At 38.8% G+C, this 23,927-nt stretch overlaps 1 pseudogene; it reads left to right on the forward strand.

Moving 5' to 3' along the window:
* The first annotated feature begins 278 nt into the window (after window positions 1–278).
* Window positions 279–22,194, forward strand: LOC127669336 (zinc finger protein 709-like; annotated as a pseudogene).
* Window positions 22,195–23,927: the final 1,733 nt, after the last annotated feature.

Below are 23,927 nucleotides of genomic sequence, written 5' to 3' on the forward strand. Positions count from 1 at the left end.
GAAATAATATATACTGGAGAGAAACCTTGTGAATATAATCAATTTGATAAACCTTTGCAGCACCCAGTAATCTCCAACATCATAAAAGAACACTTACTGAAGTGAAACCTTATGAATGAAATCCATGTGGTAAAGCCTTTGCAAAACCCAGTCATCTCCAAAGACATAAAATGACACATACTGGAGAGAAACCTTATGAATGCAATCAATGTGGTAAAGCCTTTGCAAAGTGCAGTACTTTCCAATATCATAAAAGAACACATACTGGATATAAACCTTATGAATGCAATCAATGTGGAAAAGCCTTTGCACACTGCAGTGCTTTCCAATATCATAAACGAACCCATACTGGAGAGAAACCTTATGAATGTAATCAGTGGGGTAAAGCCTTTGCACAGCGCAGTACTTTCCAATATCATAAAAGAACACATACTGGAGAAAAAATTTATGAATGCAATCAATGTAGTAAAGCCTTTGCACAGTGCAATAGTTTGTAATATCATAAAATGACACATACTGGAGAGAAACCTTATGAATGTGATCAATGTGGTAAAGCCTTTGCAAAACCAAGTCATCTCCAAAGACATAAAATGACACATACTGGAGAGAAACCTCATGAATGCAATCAATGTGGTAAAGCTTTTGCACAGTGCAGTGCTTTCCAATATCATAAAATGACACATACTGGAGAGAAACATTACGAATGTAAGCAATGTTGTAAAACCTTTGCAAGACCCAGTAATCTCCACAGACATAAAATGACACATACTGGAGAGAAACATTATCAATGCACTTAATGTGGTAAAGCCTTTGCATGGTGCAGTACTTTTCAATATCATAAAAGAACACATACTGGAGAGAAATCTTATGAATGCAATCAATGTGGTAAAGCCTTTACAGGTCAAAGTAATCTCCAAAGACATAAAAGAACACATACTAGAGAGAAACATTAAGAATGTCGTCAATGTGGTAAAGTCTATTCACAATGGAGATGCCTCCCAAGACATAAAAGAACACATACTGGATAGAAAACTGATGTATATAATTATGAATTAAGTGGGAGTTAAGAGGCCATTGGAATAAAAATATGATAGGCATGGGTGCTTAGACTTATTTCAGCCCTGGAGATGGTTCTTATGATGTTTTGGCAAAGAATGTTGCTGCTTGTCTTAAGAGCCTCCTTGAGGTAAATGTAAATAGATATACATTAATTGCATTGACAAAGGAAGTCTAAAAAATCTGCATATAGAATTTGGCCTAACACTTTTGATCAAGCATAGCAAACTTCAAAAGGAAAACTATAAAATTTAAGTTTCAAAGAGCAAAGCATCACCAGGAAGTTGAATGAAGCTACATCCTGGTATCAATATTATTACAGGAATGGTTTTGTTAGGGCAAGATTACATCCAGCTAAACTTATGGGTGTGCAGTTGTATGAAAGAGAACTTCATTAGGTTAACAATTATTATTACTTCATTATTTTTTCCATGTTAACATACAGAGCTACAAGTACGTGCCATACTGCCAAGGAAAGGATCTTGGTTGTTCTTCTGGCTTTTCAATTTGTGATCTAAAAGGAAAAGCTTAGGTATAGGTATGGTGTTGCATGCTTTTTATGTCAGCATTCATGAGACAGAACCATAAAGATCTTGGAGATCAAGGTAGACCTCTGTGCACGTACCAGGAAAGCCAAGCTTAAGCAGTGAAGTTTTTGAAAAAAAATCTGATATTAATGTAATAGAAGGAGCCATGTTCCAGCCCTAGTAAGCAGCAGAACTCTGCAGCTTTGCACATGTGGCTCTGTTTTAAGATATAAGAATAGAAGGAACTACTGAGACAATTGATGCTGGCTGCTTATAGCTAAGCAATTGCATGTGATGAAGAAATTAGAATCACTGATTTGAAATCTTTTGGGTAGTGTTTTCTGGGTGACAAAGAATTTATGTTCCAAAAATTGCTAATATTGGACATAGGTTATGTGTAAGAATCACCTAGGTGGGGTTGGGTTTGAATGCATATTCTTGTCATGAAGAGCAGCTGAGGGTTGGCATCATTGAGTGAACATAATGGAGGCTATCACTCAAGATTAGTTGTAGCAGAAGAACCCAACATACTGAAGATGTAAGAATCGTGCGATGAGAGGAAGAACAGCAGGAACAGTATAATGGATTGAACCACAGCTTAGAGGGATACAGAATACAGGTATAAAAAAGTGAACCAGTCTCTTTAGCAGAGCAGAGATGTTAATGTGTGGATCCTGGACAATGAAACAAGAAGTTGTGATATTGAAGTTAGTTTGGAGACCGCAAGATCTCGAGATGTTAGAACTGTGTGTTACCTGCTCAGGAAATTCAAAGGAACAAAATTCTGCTGCATTGAAAATAGCAGAAAGGAGTTGAAGATATGAAGAACACGTTGACAACAGATATGTTTACAGCAGATATGGAGATGCAGAGTTTGCAGATTGCTCACCTGGCTTTTCTTATTTAGGTCCACTATTTGCCCATTCTGACTTTAGGAATGGTGAAGTATATACTGTGAATTTGGAGGTATATGATGTGCTTTTATGTTTTTGAACATGATTAAAGTTACATGATAGGATTACTTTCAGAGGAGTATTGACTTTTGTACTCTTAACATTTTTTGAGATTTTGATCCCTACAGACTCATTTGTTTGAACAATGATATAAGGTCCAGGCTGTGGGATGTGGTAATTAAAATGTTCCAAGCTAACTGAGTGGCATTTTACGGTGGTGTGGCCTTGTTGGAGTTAGTGCATCACTGTGGAGGTGGGCTTTGAAATTACTACCAGTGTTGAAGAGAACTTCCTATTAAATCCTTGGAAGACAGTCTCTTCCTGACTGCCTTTGTATAAAGATGCAGAACTCTCACCTTCTTCTCCAGCATCATATCTACCTTCATGCCTTGTCTAGTTTTAAAATTATTGGAATTAATTTTATTTTTATCTCCAGTTAATTTAATGTTTTCTATAGGCTTGCTGTATAGTGACATTTTTATGTTTTGGCTTGTCCCTTGTATCCTCAATCACTCCAAGAATTTTATCATAAAGTGGTGATGAATATTGCCAGAGAATTTTACATCATCTCATGAGATGATCAATTCTTGTTTTTTCTTACACTTTAATTCCATTATATTGGAACATCACTGTGTTTCTTGAATGAAGGCTTCCTCATTGATCATAGTGGATGATCTTTTGATGTGTTCTTGGTTTTCCTTTATTTGTTTTGTTTATTAAATATTTTTGCATCTTTGATTTTAATGATATCTGGTCTGTAATTGTCTTTTATTGTTCAGTCTTTACTGACTGCATTTATGAGTATTCATGGGTTCAGAAAATAAATTGGCTAATACTTCTTTTGTTTCTGTGTTGTGGAAAACATTGACGAGTATTCTTGTTAAATCTTCCTTGTAAGTCTGGTAGGATTCTACCCTAAAAGTTACTGCTTTGGGCTCTTATTGGTGGTATATTTGTAATGAATTCTGTTTTCCTTCATGTTTTTGTATGTTTAAGTTGGTTTTCTTTATTTCATTTAATTTTGATATGTGGAATCTATTGAGAAAGTTATCCATTTCTTTTAGAATTTCCAATTTGGTAGAGTGCATCCTTTTTAAAACTATGTCTTTACAACTCTGGATTTCTTCAATGTCTGTAATTTTGTCCCCATTGCAATGTAGGGTTCATGAATCCTGTGTTAAAAAGAGGCTCAAAAGACCAACTCTGTGTTTCATTAATTATTCTTCTTTCTATTTTATTGGTTTCAGCTCCCAAATGTTAATTTCTTGATTTATTTTCCTTGTTTTTGTTGTTTCCTCACTTCTTTAAGTTGTAGTGTGCTGTTAAATTACCAGCATGAAAGCTCTCCAATTTTTTTCATGTATGCATTTTGTTCTGTGAAATTTCTTCTTAGTTCCACTTTCATTTTCTTTGTGTACATGATATTGTGCATGTTGCATATTCATTTCCATTGAACTCTAGAAAGTCTCTAATTTCTTCCTTTATTTCTTTATTGAACCATTTTTCTCTCATACAATTAGTTAGTTGCCATTTAGCTGTCCTCCCTCATCTCTTACAACACTGAGACATCAACATATTTTTGGACCAGATCACATCTTTTTTCCGATCAGAGAGTGTGGGGTCTCCTGGGTTTGCTGCAATCAAGGGCTTGAGGAGCCCAATCTCTAGGGACCACCCACTGGGCTCACTTGTTGCTCTCTGGGATGGAGTTTAGTCCTTCCCCATCAGAAGGCTCCTCTCCTTATGAATGCCCCATGGATATGAAAGCTAGCGATGGCACACCAGCCATCTGTGTCTTTTCTCAGCTATAATGAGTTTTTTAGAGCTGCCACTTCAACTTTGGGCTGATATTCCTAATAGGTCTGGTTCTGCCCATGCGATCTTAGTATTTGATACTAACACTGCTCCAGTACAAAAGGAATTATCATGAGAGTATGTATAAATGTGCTGTGTAGAAACCATAATTGCTATCTAAAACTGCAGTTATTGAAAGGTAATTTCTGAGTAAATGCTGGTGATATGAAATGTGACTGTGTTTTTTTGTACCACTTATTACTGTGAGGACACTTCTTGATGTTGTTTTGTTTGTTTCGTTTTTGGTTCTTGTGTTTGACTGGATGTTCCAACATATAACAAGAACACATGCACCAGTATGTTCACAGCTACTTTACTTATAAACGGCAGAAGCTGGAAAGAACTTAGATGTCCCTCAACAGAGTAATCAATACAGAAAATGTGGCATATATACACAATGGAATACTACACAGCTATTAAAAACATTGACTTCTTGAAATTCACAGGCAAATGGATGGGTCTGTAAAATATCATCCTGAGTGAGGGTAACCCAGTCAGAAAAGAACACACATGGTATACATTCACTGGGAAGTGGATATTAGCCAATAAAGATTGGAATACCTAAGAGGCAATCCACAGACCACATGAACCACAAGAAGTGTGTATGCTTTAGTCCTATTCAGATGAGGGAATAAAATGATCATGGGAGGTAGAAGAAGGGAAAGATCAAGGAGGGAAAGAGGAGGGGAAGGTAAAAGGGAGGCAGAATCAGATGGAGGATGAGACGGGGAGGAGTACAGAAGGTCAGAATGTTGAACAGACCTCTGTTGAAATTATTCTGTGTAGCACTGAGGGATAGGAAAACTTGAGATAACCACCAGAAAGTCCCAGATTCCAGGTAAAGAAGAGGTTCTGAGGAAGCAATGGGGATAAAATTAGCCAAAATGCACAACAATGAGAAGAGAGAACCTGTAGAGACCATATCCAGTGGATAGGCATGGATCCTGTTGAGGCATGGGACCACCCACCCATCTCATAAATTTAAACCCAGAATTGCTCCACTCAAAAGGAAATGCAGAGGCACAAAGTGCGGAGCAGAGACTGCACCACCTGGGGATCCATTCCATATATAATCCCTAAGCCAGGACACTATTGCAGATTCCAAGATGTGCATTCTGAGAGTAGCCTGATATTGCTGTCTCCTGAGAGGCCCTGCCATAACATGACAAATACACAGACAGATGGACAGATGCTCATAGCCAACCATTGAACTGAGCATGTGGTTCCCGATGGAGGAGCTAGAGGAAGGATTGAAGGAGCTGAAGGGGTTTGCAATCCCATAGGAAGAAATTCAACATCAACTAACCAGAGCCAGGGAGTAAACCACCAACTAAAGAATACCTATGGAGGGACCCAAGGCTCCAGCTGCAGAGGATGACCTTGTTGTACATCAATGGGAGGAGAAGCCCCAGTGTATGGGGATGCCAAGAGAGGGAAGTGGCAGTGTGTGGGTTGATGAGCACCATCATAGATCCAATGAAAAGGGAAGATAGGATAGAGGGTTCCAGATGGGAAAGTGGGAAAGGGGGCAACATTGGAAATGTAAATACATAAAATAACCAATAGAAATATAAATATAAGAAAACAAAATTAAAACAAGTAGCATAACTAGAATAAGACAAAACAACAGACAATGCAAAAACACAATGAATACACATTTACACTGACATTCCACAGAGACATAAGATAGGAAACTATAATATACAAAAAGACCTCTTAGACAAATAACTGATAAAACCTGTAATATAACACACATTTTATAAAAGAAATAGATAAATACAACAAGGACATACAACATGGCTAGCTGTAGATGGCCAACTCTGTACCCTATTAAAAATGGGGTACAGAGTTAAACAAAGAATTCTCACCTGAAGAACTTCGGATGGCGGAGAAGCATCTTAAAAAATCCACAACTTCATTAGTCATTAGGGAAGTGCAAATCAAAACAACCCTGAGATTTCATCTTACACCAGTCAGAATGGCTAAGATTAAAAATTCAGGAGACAGCAGGTGTTGGAGAGGATGTGGAGAAAGAGGAACACTCCTCCACTGCTGGTGGGGTTGCAAATTGGTACAACCACTCTGGAAATCAGTCTGGCGGTTCCTCCGAAAACTGGGCACCTCACTTCCAGAAGATCCTGCTATACCACTCCTGGGCATATACCCAGAGGATTCCCCACTATGTAACAAGGATACATGCTCTACTATGTTCATAGCAGCCGTATTTATAATTGCCAGATGCTGGAAAGAACCCAGGTATCCCTCAACAGAAGAGTGGATGCAAAAAATGTGGTATATCTACACAATGGAGTACTATTCAGCCATTAGAAACAATGAATTCATGAAATTCTTAGGCAAATGGATGGAGCTAGAGAACATCATACTAAGTGAGGTAACCCAGAGTCAAAAGGTGAATCATGGTATGCACTCACTAATAAGTGGATATTAACCTAGAAAACTGGAATACCCAAAACATAATCCACACATCAAATGAGGTACAAGAAGAAAGGAGGAGTGGCCCCTGGTTCTGGAAAGACTCAGTGAAACAGTATTCAGCAAAACCAGAACGGGGAAGTGGGAAGGGGTGGGTGGGAGGACAGGGGAAGAGAAGGGGGCTTACGGGACTTTTGGGGAATGAGGGGTTAGAAAAGGGGAAATCATTTGAAATGTAAATAAATTATATCAAATAAAAAAATTAAAAAAAAGAGTGAAATCATGAGCAAAATGTAACTTGCACATTATATATTTTTTTGGTTTTGTGGATTTGGTTTTTTTCGAGACAGGGTTTCTCTGTATAGCCTTGGCTGTCCTGGAACTCACTCTGTAGACCAGGCTGGCCTCAAACTCAGAAATCCGCCTACCTCTGCCTCCCAGAGTAATGTGATCATGTCTTCTGAAAAAAATGTATATAAGTACTGAGGACAAAGAGATGAGAGACAGAGTAGAATTTTTCCCCTTCCCCACCTAGACTAGAATTCTTTTTTTAAATTTTTTCCCACTTACACTACAATTTTCCCCTTTCCACACTTAGGATCTTTTGCTTTTCCCTTAGATAGCATTTATAGGAAACTTTTTACATCTTAGTAATACATGCTGTAGTAACTTCTCTATGTGTCACATTTCCATCCTGTTACATCTAACTAGCAGGCTGAGATAGTTCCTGCTGAGATAGAACAGAGAACATATTGCTTATTCCTCCCCTGGTAGGCTATAAGTGTTAGTCACCTAAGCCAGCAGCAGTCTTTCACCCCCAGAAAGAACAAGAAAAATTAGAAAAATGCTGATAGAAATATCCGCATTTCAACAGAGTTAGAGACATACAAGACCTGAGACCTCCATACTTTAAAGCTATCACAAGAACCCTACTTTGTGACCCTGCCACTACCTCCAGGCTGGGAGGCTCTGGGCAGAACCTGGACTTGCCTTGTAGACCAGCCTGACCTCGAACTCACAGAGATCCCCTGCTGTACATTGAAAGCGCTAGAATTAAAGGCATGCACCACCACAGGCCTAGTATTTGTTGGCTTGCTCTTTTGGTGATTTGTTGCTTTTAAAATTTATCATTACTATTATTATTATTATTAGTAGTAGTAGTAGTAGTAGTATCATCATAACTATTATTATTTATATTATTATTATTTTATGTTTATTGGTGTTTTGTCAGATCCTCTGGAATTGGAATTACACTTTGACAACAGGGTTTCTCTGTGCGGCCCTGGCTGTCCATGACCTCACTTTGTAGACCAGGCTGGCCTCTTAGACCTCTGATCCCTGATTATTGGGATTAAAGGCAAGCAACACCATTGCCTGGCTGTTTGTGTATTTTCCCAGGTAAATTCTACATTTGAAGTCTTCGGGATCTTGAAGGCAATGTGGAGAATAAAAATTAAGTTCTCAAAAAAAAAAAACTTTAAAAAACTTAACTTCTTAGGATGGATAACTTCTGACCTTTTTATACATAGTTTTAATTCATTTATGTTGTGCCAACATAAGCACAGTGAATTTGGAGAAATCCTGTGTTTCAGTGGACTGGTCTGAAGGAGGTACCACAAAAGGCAAACAGGTGAGTCCTCTGAGAAGGCTTGTGCGTCATTTCACACGGTCCTGTGCAGAGCATCTGTGTGGAACCGGTGGCAGCCCAGGCTGATGCTGTGCTGTCCTCTCTAGTCTCAAGAAATTGTTCTCCGTGTATACATTGAGATTTCCTTTAGTCGAGTGTCCTAAATTGACACAATTAGTCAGTTCTGGTTTGTCTGTGGAGAGCAAATTGCAGAGAATTTTAACCAAGTCTCTGCTCACTCACCTTAGCTTGTGTCCCGAATACACATTACAGTGTCAGCTTGGGTAACACAATCTGTATCCCAGGAAAGGAAACGAAGGTGTAGCCTTGACGAGCCAAGTCATAAAGCCGTGGGTAATGGATGACACAGGTGAGCTGCTTAAGAGCCGCTCCAGGGAGGGACCTGGAAGGACTGTGAGGGTTTAGCTGAAGCAGTGCAGTATCGAGCCACAGCCTGAGGTCTGAATGGCAGCACTGGCCATAGGCCGAGCAGACTGCGCATGTGCTCACAGCAGCAAAACTGACTGGAAAGCGATGGGAGGAAGGCATTGTGAAAATGTCTCTCTGGCCTGTGCATATAAAATCTCAGATTTCCCATCTGTCTCCGCCTCTCCTTTATATGTGCTCAGGCATGTATCCATCTATGAAGTGAAGATGACAATGTCAGAATGTTGTGAAGATTTAACCACAAACTCCTTATGGACTGATTCCAGAATAATAGACTCTGTGTTGAGGTCTGGGTGTGTAGGTGACTAAGGTGCAGTCTCTGCTGTGGAATTTTAGAGTGTGACAGAGGTAGGTCTGCTATGGTGGTGCATTCCCTTAATCTCAGTGCCCAGCAGCCAAAGGCAAGCAGATTTCTATGTTCTTGAGGCTATCCGGGCCTACACAATGAAAGTCTTGTCAAAAACAACAAATTTTTTTAAAAAAAAGTCATGAGTAAGTCTTTTTTTTCTTTAAAATATTTGTGCTTGGTGTGGTAGCACATACTATTAATCCCAGGATTCAGGAGACAGAGACAGTGAGTTCTATGCTAGTCTGATCTACAAAGTGAATACCAAGACAGTTAGAGATACATGTCAAGTCTAAAAAAATTGTATGTGTAAGGAGGAAGCCATGTGCTTAAAAGTATCATGTGTGAAGTAATGTCGTATACATATGCTTGAGAGTATCATGCATTAAGCTTCCAAGACAACTTTGGTGAGATACATTTTTTAATGTATGCATTTATGCATTCATGCATTTATGCATTTATGTGCTTATGCATCTATGCATTTATGCATTTATGTATTTATCTATCTATAAATGTATGTGTATTTGTGCATCTAGGTAGTTATGCATTTATGTATTTAGACTTCATGTATTTATTTATGCATTTATGTATTTATGTACTTATATACTTATATATTTATGTATATTTATGTATTTATGTATTTACTTATGTATTCATGTATTTATTTATTTGTTTATGTGTTCAAGTGTTTATGTGTTTTATATAATACATATATTTCTGTATTTCTGTATTTATTTATATATGTATTTATATATTTACATATTTATGTATATGTGTATTTATGTATTTTTGTATTAATGCATGTATTTAGGTATTCATGTATATGTATGCATTTATGCATTTATGTATGTATATATGCATATATTTGTGTACATATTTATGCATTCATGTATTCATGTATTAATTACGCATGTATGCATTCATGCATTTATGTGTTTATGTATTTTTGCATTTATGCATTTATGTATTTAAGTGTTTATGTGCTTATGCGTTTATGCATTTATGCGTTTATGCATTTCTGTATTTATATGAATGCTCTCTCTGCATATACAATTGAATGCCAGATGAGGGCATCAGATCCCACGAAAGATGGTTGTGAGCCACCATGTGGTTGCTGGGAATTGAACTCAGGACCTCTGGAAGAGGAGTCAGTGCTCTGGATTCCTCAGCCACCGCTTCAGACCTGGGGAAGTATATTCATAAATTTTATCAGTTTTAAATATAAACAAAAGTGAGATCAAGTTGACATCATGAGTCACGTGTGGTGCTGAAGAGGGACTTCAATTCCTCTCTCCTGCAAAGGAAACACTGCCGCTGAGCTACACCCCTCAGCGCAGTTTGCTGTTTCAAGTTATGCTGGTAAAATCTGAGTTGTTCCTAAAGAGTTCCTGGACTCTGGTGACGTAAATCCAGAATTATGACCTCATTGTTAGAGTGACCAGGATCTAGGAAAGGCATCACCTGCAAGGAGTGAGTGGGAAGAAGTCTCTGGGCCCAGTAGAAAATGGAGGTAGACTTAGGGTTAGGTCACAGCTTTCGGGAACTTACTCCTGCATATAAGATCCTGAAGGGCCTCCATTTTGGTATCAGCAGCTGCTCAGAACTTGTTTTTCTCCTTCCTGTCAGCCAATAGGAAGTGCTCAGGGGGCTGTGGCCAGCAGGACATCACTGCCCAGGAAAGCAGTATGAGAGCCATGTGGCGTGTGTCTACTGTGGACTTTGTGTGCCTGTCTGTCTGCTTTCTCCTCCACCTCATCCTCCTCACTCACAATCTCCCATTGGCTTGGATACAGGGAACCCATTTCTTCTAGGAGGTAAACCATTACTAAGGAATAACTATTTTGCAGTGGTCAGTGCTTTCACGGAACATCCGGTTGGTAAAGCCTGAATCTTGGGTGATCTTGATCACAGCATTTCATTTAGGTCAGTGTTGCTTCACTGAGACTCACTGCCTTTGAAGATTGATATTGATAATGTGGCTGCAATAAACCAAGCACTCTCACAACCTCTTCCCTTATGACCAAAAGACAGCCAGCCACTGCAGGAAAAGTAGCTGTCCCGGTGACGATTGCAGCTACTGTACCTGAAGAAGCACTAAGCATGGTACCATTTTTGGCTGATTTTTGTCTAAGTCTGCCTGGGGCCTGATCCAATACACAGGCTCATGATAGAGCCGTGGTGACTGACGGGAGCCATAGATTGTGCAATTTATTCTGTTTGTCAGAAGAAAAATCTCAAATCAACCAACTCCAAAATTCCAGCTCCAAAAGAAGGTAAATGATTGACCGTTGTCATGGTGTTTTTCCTGCTGGTGAGATTACTATGGCACAAAGTGGAAGCCAGAGTAGTCACATTAGGAAACCCTAATTGAGCAGGTGACTTCTGTATAAGCTAAATTCTGTTCTTTGTTCATAGCAGCCTCATTTATACTAGCCAGAAGCTGAAAAGAACCCTGATGTCCTTCAACAGAGGAATGGATCCTGAAAATGTGGTACATATACACAATGAAGTACTACTCAAAAATTAAGTACAAAGAATTAATTATATTTTCAGGCAAGTGGATGGAACTGGAATATATCATCCAAGTGAGGTAACCCAGAGACAAAATAACACATGTGGTATGTACTCACTAATAAGTGTATACTAACCCAAAAGCTCAGAGTACATATGGTACAAACTACAGAGCATCTGCAGTGAAGAATGAAGGAAGATGGGGGTTGGATGCTTCAGTCCTGCATTTGGGGGGAGCGGAAAGATAATTTTGGAGGAATGGAAGGAGAGTGGGACAAGGGAGTGAGAAAGGGTGAGAAGGAAATATGGGTGACAGTATCAAAATCTGGAAGAGACATGAGAGATGTGCAGAGTCTTTCCATCCATGTAGAGTGATGAGTGCAGATACTCAAAACTGCTTCAATGCTTTGAATAAATCATATTTCTGTGCCACATCAAACCTTGTTTCAAATGATTGAAGAAACAAAACCCAGCATCTGATTAATGGGAAAGAAACAGGGCAAGAAGGCTTTACCAATAAATGATATCAAACATTCAATTTAATAACAACATGCATATTTCAGAGATTATTCTATAAAATGAAAATGGGATAGAGGCTATCTGATGTTCCACATAACACAACATGGAATCAGATATCTGATTCCAACACAAAATAAAGGTACCACAAACTAAACTGAGGTTTGGAATATTATTTGTGAGACATGGAATAACATATTATTTTATATACTCATAAAGTACTGTAGGGGATATCTTAAGATTGCCATCCAGTAGTTTAACTTAAAGGGAAAAAAATCAGGATAATCAGGATGACCCTGATAATCAGGAAGGATACAGTGGTGTGTGGCGTGCCTTCTTTCCACCATGTCACATCAATAGCATGTTCTTAAAGCAAAAAGAAAAGAATTTCAATAAACACTATTTGTGTTCAAAGGACATGGAGGATTTCTCTGTAGAAAACAATATGAAGTCTCACCTCTCAATCTTGGCAAAAGCAAATTCAAATTTATTGAAGGATCTTTATGTTTGACCTGTAATCTGAATATAATGAGTATGGTATGGATGCAAGTCCAATACTCATGTGCACCAAATTACATCCCAAATGACTGACACAGCCAGGATGGCATTTTCATAGTAGTCACAATGGAGTGAACAGTCAGCCTCCATGCACATTTCCAATTCATTTGACATGGTATTACTACCCAGTATACAACATGTATGGAATATCACAGTATCAAGGCTCACAATTTTCCCAATCTATAGGTCTGCAAAAGTGCTAAAAATATTCAAATTGACAAAGTCATAATTCAGCCAAAATATGAAACAAAGGTTTAATTCATAGTAGCTAAGATGGTACAATAAACTCCATAGCAAGATTTTATTATAAGCCAATGACATAGAAACCATTCCAAAAATGGAGTTAAAGATTCAATTTAATTTAGTGTGTATATTATGGGCCAAAAACAACTTAGTTGAAACAAATATTAATCAAATTCAATGCTCCATCATTGTAATCAAACCAAGTTACATCAATTGGCATAACTTACGTACATATTTGTAGTTAAAATATAATCCAAGACAGGACTGTTTCAAAACAAACACTAACTTGACATGGATGAAAAATATGATGGGTATACTAACATGAGCAATACAATTCTGTCTCAGAAATGGCATGTGGATTCTTTTATTTCCTTGAGAAAAACATATGAAATTGTTCTTAAGCTTCTTAATGAGGTGTGAACAAACATCAATGAAGAAATGTTTCATCAAATGGCACTGACTGCCAGGGACTGATTATCAGGCAAGAGATCAGTTTAACAACTCAATGAATGTCTGCACAGGTACTGATATTGGACAGGACGGGGGTTGTATCTTCATAATCCAGGCATTTTGGATTTAGCATAATGACGTGTTCCCCAGATGACAGGAGTCACAGGAAGTTTGGAGATATTTTGTAACTATGACTAGCATACGATAGCATATGAACAACAGAGAGAATGTTCAACTCCTGGCTCAGTGTGTCCTGTGAGACTGCGCTTCCCCACACTAGACAGTGGAAGACACAATGTCCCATGATTCTTCCCAGAGTGTGAATGATACGGAACTTTTATAACCTTCTAAACTCTGGTCTATGGAAGCTGGGGGCGGGGCAAGGGCTGAGAGTGACAGGTGGCGGCGTGGTGCCCAGAGCTGCTATGGGGCGGGGCGGGGTGAGATTGACAGGAAGGTTCAGGGGTGGCTTGAGTCGGCCTGTAACACTGTGGTTACGCCCTGACCCCACCCCATCTGTGACTATGCAGTCCCCTGTATTTACCCAGACCCCGTGACCCTGTGACCTTTCCTTCCTTCCCGGAAGTAAAGACTCTGCCTTCACAAGTCCACACCCACAGGGAGGAGCCCCAACAATCAGCACTGCCCTCCCGGCCTCTGCATCCCTGCATCTACTTCCCCTGTGAGCTCAGCTACACTGGCGGAGCCCAGGGACCCAGGGGCGGGGCCTCGTGGAGTGTGGGTGGGCCAAGATGTGAATACTGAACAAGCTCACTGCCCTGTCTGTCTGTCACCAACTGGCCCGCCCCCTCCCGCTGCCCCGCCCCCAACCGACTCTACAGGAAAACATTGGGGTTCTACCCTGCGCCCACAGAAGGAGATAGTCAGGCAAAGTGGGGAGAGCGGTCCCACAGTGATGACGTCACGGCCCCGCCCCCAGGGCCCTGATTCACCAGGAAGTTCCCTCAGCGGCTGAGCAGCATAGGGAGAAGTCATCTCGTGCAGGAGGACTTCCTGCCCTTCCTGCAGGTGGGGAAATTCATCCCTACTGTGCAGCTTGAATGGTTCTCCGTGTCCTGCTCTGAACTCTGCTGTTGTGTGCTGTGAGGGGACCTCAGGGAAGCTCTGAAATCACAACATGGTGAGCACAGGATCACTTCCCACAATGGGTAGGGACAGGCGGCTGAGCAGTGGGCACTGGGGTGGTGATTCCTCTCTGTGGCTGGATGGGAAACATGAGCCAGATGTGCACATCTGTGAGGTCCCTTGTGCTGCTCCTCATTTGCCAAATCAACCAGTGGCGTCTGAGTAACCTCACTATCATGGCTGATTCTGAATCTGCCCAAAATATTCAGACCCGTGGCTTTCTTGTAGGAACATGTGTGGTTTCTCTGACTCTGCAGCACATGTCCAAACCCTTTTGTGTTTTATAGCATACATTAAAAAGACAGGTATAAATCGAGTAGCTCTGCTGTCATATGTTGTTTGTTTTTGTTTTCTCTAGTTTTGTTCATTATTTCTGTTGTAGTTTTTTACATTACTTTGCTTTAGATTATTAGTGTTTTGATTATTATGTGGCAAAGGGATTTTTTGCAAAGTATTTGGTATTTTTGAGGCTTCTTTTATATTAACAGGCACCCTCTTTAGTTTAGGAAAATTTTTCATTTATGATTTTATTGGAATTATTTTTCTAGACCTTTAAGCTGATTGATCTTCTTCATCCTCACCCTCTCCTTCTCTTTCTCCTTCTTCTCCAATCATCTGTGGTTTTGCCTTCTCATATGTTTCAGAATCCTTGGTTGTGTAGTGCCTAGAAAGTTTAAAATCCAGATTTTGACCAATGTATCCATTTATTTTTCTATTCATTTTTAATGCTTGTGATTCTCCTGTTCTTCTATGGGTGAGCCTAGCTTGAATAGTTGTCATTGTACAGGCAATTTCAATGGCCTGGTCTTAGCAAACTAGGAAATGCTTAAGCCATTAGCTGCCTCTGTCACTTTCTGCTGTTTTCAGTTTGTAAATTTTACACATGGACAGCCTGCTATTTTTGTTATCTGTCTCTGTTCCCTGCACTTGCACCCTCTCTGTTCTCTTTTCTAACTTAATGACTCTTTCTCTGTTCTCCATCTGTCTGCCTCTCTGCAGGTTCTCCTTGTGTACCCCTATCCAATCCTCATGTTCTCACTCCTCCCCTTTCCCCAATACAACTTCCTTTGCACCAGATCTCTTGCTTGTTTTATTTTCTCAGGACTGCTGTAAAAGCATAGCTTGGTTTTCTTGGTGACATATTTTCCTGGATGTTCCTCATTATATTCCTATGTTGATGCCTAGCCATCTGCGTGAGTGGTGACAATACATTTAGATTTCTGACTTAGTCTTGTTTGGGTGTGAGTTTTATTCATGGGTTATAGTTTGCTGTCCAGATTTTCAGAGAGTGTTGGCTGACTGTTGCCTCTTTTAGTGACCTGTTTGGTTGGTATGTTCAGTAAGGAATACTGGCTAATGTTAAAAGCTGGGAGAGGAGATGAACAGGAAGAGATTATCTTAGCAATCCACAAAAGAACATAGTTAGGAGAGAGGTGAAGCTGCAGCATTTCAATGTTTCAGAGCTACATTCATTTGATGAAGCCTCAGTTCTGTGTATGCCCTCATTAGAATGGCAGTCACCATGTCTCTGTGAGATAGTGTTCATGATTCTGAGTGTGAGAATATTCATAAGCAAGTGGGTCTGGACTGGATGAGAGAGCTACCTGTACATGGGTCACTGACCAAGCAGGAGAGCAAGCCAGGAAACAATGTGTGTCCATGCTTTTATCATCAGTTTGTAACTTCTGTTTCTACTCTAAGCTCTCAAAGTGATGCATTATGATCTGACAGAACCATTCACAACAAATCTTTATTAACTCAGGTACTTTTGCTCAGAGGATTCCACCACAGCATCAGAGTAGCAATTTAGAAAAAGAACAATAATAACAACAACAAAAACAAACAACAAAACTTGTATTGATAAGTGATTTTTGCTGTTGGACAGACTCTATGTTCATTTTTGAGCGAATGTGGAAAATATCAGAAATTTATATGGGAAAAGACATAGAGAGCTATAGATGGAGCTTAATCAGGTGGACTTGGAAGATCGGAGTATTGACAGTATGCAGCCAGAAGAATTTGACATAATAGTATTTCTGTGCAAATTAGACTCTATGTAACCTTTGGCAAGAGGTCATTTGTGTGACATTTTGTCCAAACATATTTCCTACTTAGCTTATTACCTGAAATATTGAGTGAGGTAAAATTTTAAAATGGCCTGATTTCTACATTTTCATTCTATTAATATGTATGTGTTCTCTTTTTTGAATTATTTGTTTAACATTTATTTATTTATTTAATTTAAATTCCACTTGCTACCATTTCTCCATTATACCTTACACAGACCTTCATCCATAACTGCTTTTATCTCTTCAAGGGGAGTGGGGTCCACTTGAGTATCCACCAACCATAGCATTTCAAGTCTCTGCATGGTTAGGCACATCCTCTCTTACTGAGTCCAGACATGGCAGCCAAGTGAGGGGAACAGTTTGGACAGACAGACAACAGAATAAGGGACACCTCCCTCTCCAGATGCTGGTGGGACCCTAGTGAGGACTGAATAGCACATGTATTACATATATGGTGGGGGTCTCAGTCTATCCTGTGTATTCTCTTTGGTTGGTGGCTAAGTCTTCCATTGTCCAGGTTAGATGATCCTGAGGGTCTTTGCAATGACTACCTGTTCTTTCAGAGTCCCTCAAACCTCTCCCAAAGACACCCTGAGCCCTGTCCAATGTTTGGCTCTGGGTCTCTGCATCTGTTTTAGTGTGGTTATGGATTCAGTCTCTCAGAGGCCAATGACGCTAAGCTTATGCCTGCAAGTATAATAAACTATCCTCATTAATGTCAACGTTTGTTGCTTGCCCATGGGCTGGGTCTCAAGTTGGGAGGGGCATTTTAGGGCATTTGCTCAGTTTCTGCTACATCATTTTGCCTAAATTTCTTGAAGACAGAAAAATTTTTGTGAGGGAAGAATTTGGGTTCAGGTTGTGTTCTTAACTGTCCACTGGGGAGACCTGCCTGGCTGCAGGATATGGCCTCTTTAGGGTCCATATCTCATTTCCATGCATTTCAGTTAAGATTACCACATAGACTCCCTGGTGCCCTTCAATTTGTCATCTCTGGCACATCCTAAAGATTCCCCACCCTTCCACCCTCACATGCTGCAGATTTCAATTCATTTTCCTAGCCCTCTGGTCATCTCTTGTCTCTCATCACACCTACTCCTGATCTTGTCTTCTCCTTACTTATCTGCTCTCTTATCCAGTTCTTTCTCTTCCATCTGCCTCCTATGACTGTTTTATTCCCCCTTCTGAGTGAGATTCAACCATGCTTATTTGGGGTCTTTCTTCTTTATTTTTCTTTTTTCTTTTTCCTTTTTCCTTTTTTTTTTTTTTTTTTTTTTTTGGTTTTTCGAGACAAGGTTTCTCTGTGTGGCCCTGGCTATCCTGAATCCCGCTCTGTAGACCAGGCTCAAGATATCTACATACCTCTGCTTCCCAAGACCTGGGATTAAAGACATGCACCACCACTGCCTGACTGGGTCTTCCTAATTGTTTTGCTTCTTTTTGTCTATATAGAGTAGTGTGGAAATCCTGGACTTTATGGTTATTATTCACATGTGAGTGAGTGCACAACCTTGTCCTTTTGTGTCTGGGCTACCACAGTCCATATGATAGTTTCTAGTTGTATCCATTTGCCTGGGAAATTCAGGATGCCCTTGAAATAAAGTTGGAACTTCAAATAAAACCTGCTGCAATGGTGGTCTACGTTAGACAGGGTCCATTAACTTAGAAGCCAAACTTGATAGGATCACCCACATTATGCTGGTTCTTGAAACTGACAGATGAAAAATTCAAGGTCATGGTTTCTTCCTCTTTAGATTCAGATTTGCACTATTCTAGCCATCTTTTGGCAGAGTCAAAGCCTCAGTTAAGGCTCTGGGAGTTTACTGTATTGAAGTTGTGGGGATAATGCTTAAGTTTCATTTTGGGACCAGAAGGTGTTGAAATACCTAAGGCATTGATAAATCTGCTAAGATGAAATGTATAAAGGGAGAGGAAATGCCCAAACTGAGAGATGCATGACAAGTTAAAGGAAAAGGAGCACTGAAGCCATTAGAAACTGAAATCCAATGTGTTTAAGAGAAAGCTACAGGATTTGGTGTTTGTCCTTGTGTGTTTCTTGCCTTGGTCATCTTCTCTCCATATGGGCACATTCCTGTTTATTGGAATGCAAAGGAGTATTCTGTGCCACTGCGTTGGAAAGAAACTGCATGTTTTCTGAATTACGATATGTGGCATTCTAGATATTGCCTTGACTCTCAGAGGAGACTTTAGAATTTTGAACAGTGTGGGAGCTCTTAAAGAATATGAGGATCACAGTAGATTGAATGTGTTTTTCCATAGGATGAGCATGAACCTCTCATGACCAGGGCCACAGTGCAGTTGATTGAAACAAAAAGCTTCTAGATAGGATATTTTCTTTGAATGCTTATCTTCCCTGTAGTGTTTCTTTGTGGATTTTGTGGAAGTTCTTGTATGAGGAGCCTTTCCATGTACCTACTGGGTGAGATAACATTGTGTATAGTCTTAAAAGATTCTTTCTTCCTTACATTTTTTGTATCTCTAATAGTTTATATATTCATCAAATCCCTGATCAGTGTCCCCACACTAGGTCCCTTGCCTTCACAAACTCCTTCCTCCCAGTCACCTCTGTTTTTCCTTGTAGAGGGTGTGAACCCCGTGGTTATCACCACACCATTCAATTTCCTTCAAAAAATTACATGGTGATTAGATTATAATTTCTGTGTCAGGAAATAAGTGAAGAAAGCACCAGAATTAAATGGATATATTGTCAAGAAAGTATACATTTACTTCACAGTGATTTCAGTATCATGCGTTGAGTTGTACAATTGTGTGGGATATTTTAGGATGCAGTGACTTATGATGATGTGCATGTGAACTTCACTTCAAAAGAGTGGAAATTACTAGATCCTTCCCAGAAAAATCTCTACAAAGATGTAATGCTGGAGACCTACTGGAACCTCACAGTTATAGGTAAGACTGTGAATTTTCTTTTGATTTTCAAAATAAGGAACAGATGTTTCTTGGTTATTTATGATCTCCTTTAGTTTACTAAAGAACCAGGAAGATTGAGCTGAATAAACAGGTTCACTGCTGTGAAAATTCACAGTAACCTGAATTTTACTTAATTTTTAATCCTCAATTTTCTGCTACTGTGTTTTAGGTTCCTATTGGGAAGACCACCATATTGAAGAACAATGTCAAAATTCTAGAAGGCATGAAAGGTAATTTTCATGTGCAAGGTGAAACAAATATGCCTCTGTCAAAATTTTAATATTTCTTGTAAGCTCTAAAGAAAAACAAGAGTGTTAAATTTCAGTCCCTTAAATGCAACTATGATTATAATATTCTTTCTAAACCATGCACCTCATTGTAGGTTATCTGTGTCATGAATGCAAGGCAATCCCTTAAGAAAGAAGACAAGGAAACAATGCCTTTAGAGATAACATTATTAGATTTATATCTACATTAGAGCTATAGGGTGAAACTTCCAATATGTACATTCTTGTAATATTTAGATGATGTAAATTAAAAAGTGAAAAATGTATATCCAAAATCTTTGAAAAGGTTAAAAGTTCATGGTAAATTTGGTTGTTCTTATATTATTGTAGTGACATTGCTAAGTTTAACGAGAGGTCAGTTTATGATAGTCTAGATTGATTTCATGGAGAAACAATAATCTATACATCAAATGCCTTTGAGGAACAAAATGCCAAACAGTGTGAATGCAATGTGTGTAAAGACCTTTTATTTGTTCTTCTTTTTATAGGTATATCATGTGTCACAACTAATTATAGCCTCATGAGCATAGGGGTATTGACATGAGCTATGTTATTTTTTCTATACCAAAACAATGTGAGTGTACATAATATTCTGGTTTTCCTAGGATTTCTGAATATGTTAGATGTTTTCCATTAATTCATTTTCTAATTTTATTGCATGCTTCCCCAAACTCACACTGTAGAAAACCTTTATGGTTACTACAATTTGGATAATTTTCTTTTTCTCCTGGTTCACTTCAAATGTGGTATCATCTAAACTTCAGGAAAAATTAGGAATGCAAACAGTGTTATAAAGCTCTGAATTGTTACATTTTTTTCTTCAGATAGGAAAAATATATCATATAGAAATCCCAAATAAAAACAGATATCATAAATATGAGCCATGCAATAACCATCACAGGTGTCTTGAACAACTGATAATGCAGGAGAACACGATGAACATATGAAGTGATAAAACCTTAAGATCTGATGCTTCTATACCATTGGACTAAATTGTAAACTTAATTCATACTGTTAAAATGAATGACCAGGGTAATGAATGTGGTAAAGATTTTATATGTGCCAATTATTGTTGCAGGAACATAAGAAGTCATAGTGGAGAGAAAACTTATGAATATTATCAATGTGGTAAAGCCTTGGAAAAACCCAGTAATCTTCAACATAATAAATTGATACATACTGGAGAGAAACCTTATGAATGTAATCAATGTGGTAAAAAATTTTCATGTCACAGTAGTCTTCAAGCACACAAAACAACTCATACTGGAGAAAAACCTTACAAATGTAATCAATGTGGTAAAGGCTTTGCAAGACCTAGTTATCTCCAGTATCATAAAAGAACACATACTGGAGAGAAACCTTATGAATGTAATCAATGTGGTAAAACCTATACAGTATCCATTAATCTTCAATATCATAGAAGAACACATACTGGAGAAAAACCATATGAATGTAATCAATGTGGTAAAGCCTTTGCAAGACCCAGTAATCTCCAGTATCATAAAAGAACACATACTGGAGAGAAACCTTATGAATGTAATCAATGTGGAAAAGCCTTTGCAAGTTCCAGTTATCTCCAGTATCATAAAAGAACACATACTGGAGAGAAACCTTATGAATGTAATCAATGTGGTAAAACCTATACAGTATCCATTAATCTTCAATATCATAGAAGATCACATACTGGAGAAAAACCATATGAATGTAATCAATGTGGTAAAGCCTTTGCAAGACCCAGTTATCTCCAGTATCATAAAAGAACACATACTGGACAGAAACCTTATGAATGTAATCAATGTGGTAAAGCCTTTGCAAGACCCAGTCGTCTCAAGTATCATAAAAGAACACATACTGGAGAGAAACCTTATGAATGTTATCAATGTGGTAAAGCCTTTTCATGTCACAGTAATCTACAAAAACATAAAAGACTACATACTGGGGAGAAACCCTATGAATGTAATCAATGTAGTAAAGCCTTTGCAACACACAGTCATCTCAAATATCATAAAAGTATACATACAGGAGAGAAACCTTATGAATGTGATGAATGTGGTAAAGCCTTTGCAGGTCACAGTGATCTTCTAAGACATAAAAGAACACACACTGGAGAGAAACCTTATGAATGTGATAAATGTGACAAAGCCTTTGCAGGTAACAGTGATCTCCAAAGACATAAAAGTACACATACTAGAGAGAAACCTAATGAATATAATCATTAATTAAGTGGGAGTTAAAAGCACATTGGTTTAAGAATATGATAAACATGGGTACTTAGGATTATTTCAATTCTAGAGACACTTCTTATGATGTTTTGGCAAAGAATGTTGCTGCCTATTTACCTTGTCTGAAGAGTATCCTTGTGCTTAAGGTTAAGAGATTTATATTAATTGTGTTGGCAAAGTAAATCTCAAAAATTCCCACCTACACTTTGGCGTGATTGATTTGATCAAGCATAGCCAAGTTCGAAGGGGAAAAACCTACAAAATGTAAACATCAAAGACCAAAGCATTATCAGGAAGTTGAATGAAACTAAATCTGTAATCAAGGTTATTCAGTGCTATTAAAGAATGGTTTTATTAGAGCAAGTTTCCATCCCACTCAACTTAGGGATTTGCCGTTGTATGAAAGAGAACTTTATCATGTTAGTAATTATTATTACCTGGTTATTGTTTTCATGTGGTGATATGAAGATACACGTATGTGTCAAACTGACAAGGGATGGATTTTGATTTCTAGTCTGTGTTTTCAATTTAAGATCTGAAAAAAAAGCTTAGGTCCAGGCATGGTGTTATATGATTATTATCCCAGAATTCAGGAGGAAGTGCCCTGCAGATCTCTGAGTTCAGTGTTAATATACTGAGCAAGTTCCAGGACCACCAAGCTTAGGCTGAGAAGTTATTAAAAAATAGAAATTGTTTGACAATGTAAAGGAAGGAGCAATGTTTCAGCCCCATCTAGCAGCAGAACTCAGAAGCTTTGTCTATTTGGGTCTGGATATTATACGCAAAAATTGAAGGGACTAGTGAGACAATTGATGCTAGATATCTGTAGTTAAAAAAAATTAGAAATGATGAAGAAGAAATCGACATAACTAAGGCAAAATCTTCTGTTAAGTGTTTGCTGAGAGACAAAGAAGGTGTGTCCCAGAGATCACCAAGTTTGGACCTAGTTTTGCAGCTGGACTTGGTCATAAGTAAGAATTACCCAGAACGTCCTGGTTTCGCATGCATGAAGTTGTCATGCACAGCAGGTGAGGCTTGGCACCATTGACCGATCATAATGGAGGCTGTCAAGCCTGTTTGCAGCAGAAGAACCCAACATACTGGAGATGCAAATACCATGGGATGAGCAGCAAGAACATCAGGAGCAGAAGAGTGGAGTCAACCAGACCTTAGAGTGATAGAGAGGACAGAGCTGGAAAAGTAACCCAGTCTCTTTAGAGGAGCAGAGATGATCATGTGTGGATCCCAAAATTGAAAGAAAAAGCTGTGATATTGACAATATCTCAGAGATATCAAGATTTTGAGATGTTTGGACTGTGGTATACTTGCTCAGGAAAACTGCTTCTGGGGAATAAAACTACTCAAAGCGAGAGAATTGTGATTCAGTAAACAATGTACAAAGGAGTTACAGATAAGAGGAATGCTTTGACATCAGACCTGGACATGCAGAGTTTGGAGATTGCTCATCTGGCTTTTGATTTTCTTTAGGTACAGGATTTCCTCATAATGACCTTTAGGGATTGTGAAGTGTATCCTGTTTATATGAAGACATACGATGAGCTTTTTGTTTTTGAAGATATATGTAATTATTCTTACATGATAGGATTCATCACAGAAGAGTCTTTGAAATTTGGACTCTTAACATTTGAGACTGCTTTATTTGGGGGAGTTTTGAAGTTGGAGCTCCTGTATTCAGCATCATGCTTTGGTTATATGTGGTCTCTATACAC

Source organism: Apodemus sylvaticus, chromosome 19, assembly GCF_947179515.1.
Source record: "Apodemus sylvaticus chromosome 19, mApoSyl1.1, whole genome shotgun sequence".
NCBI classification, from domain to species: domain Eukaryota; kingdom Metazoa; phylum Chordata; class Mammalia; order Rodentia; family Muridae; genus Apodemus; species Apodemus sylvaticus.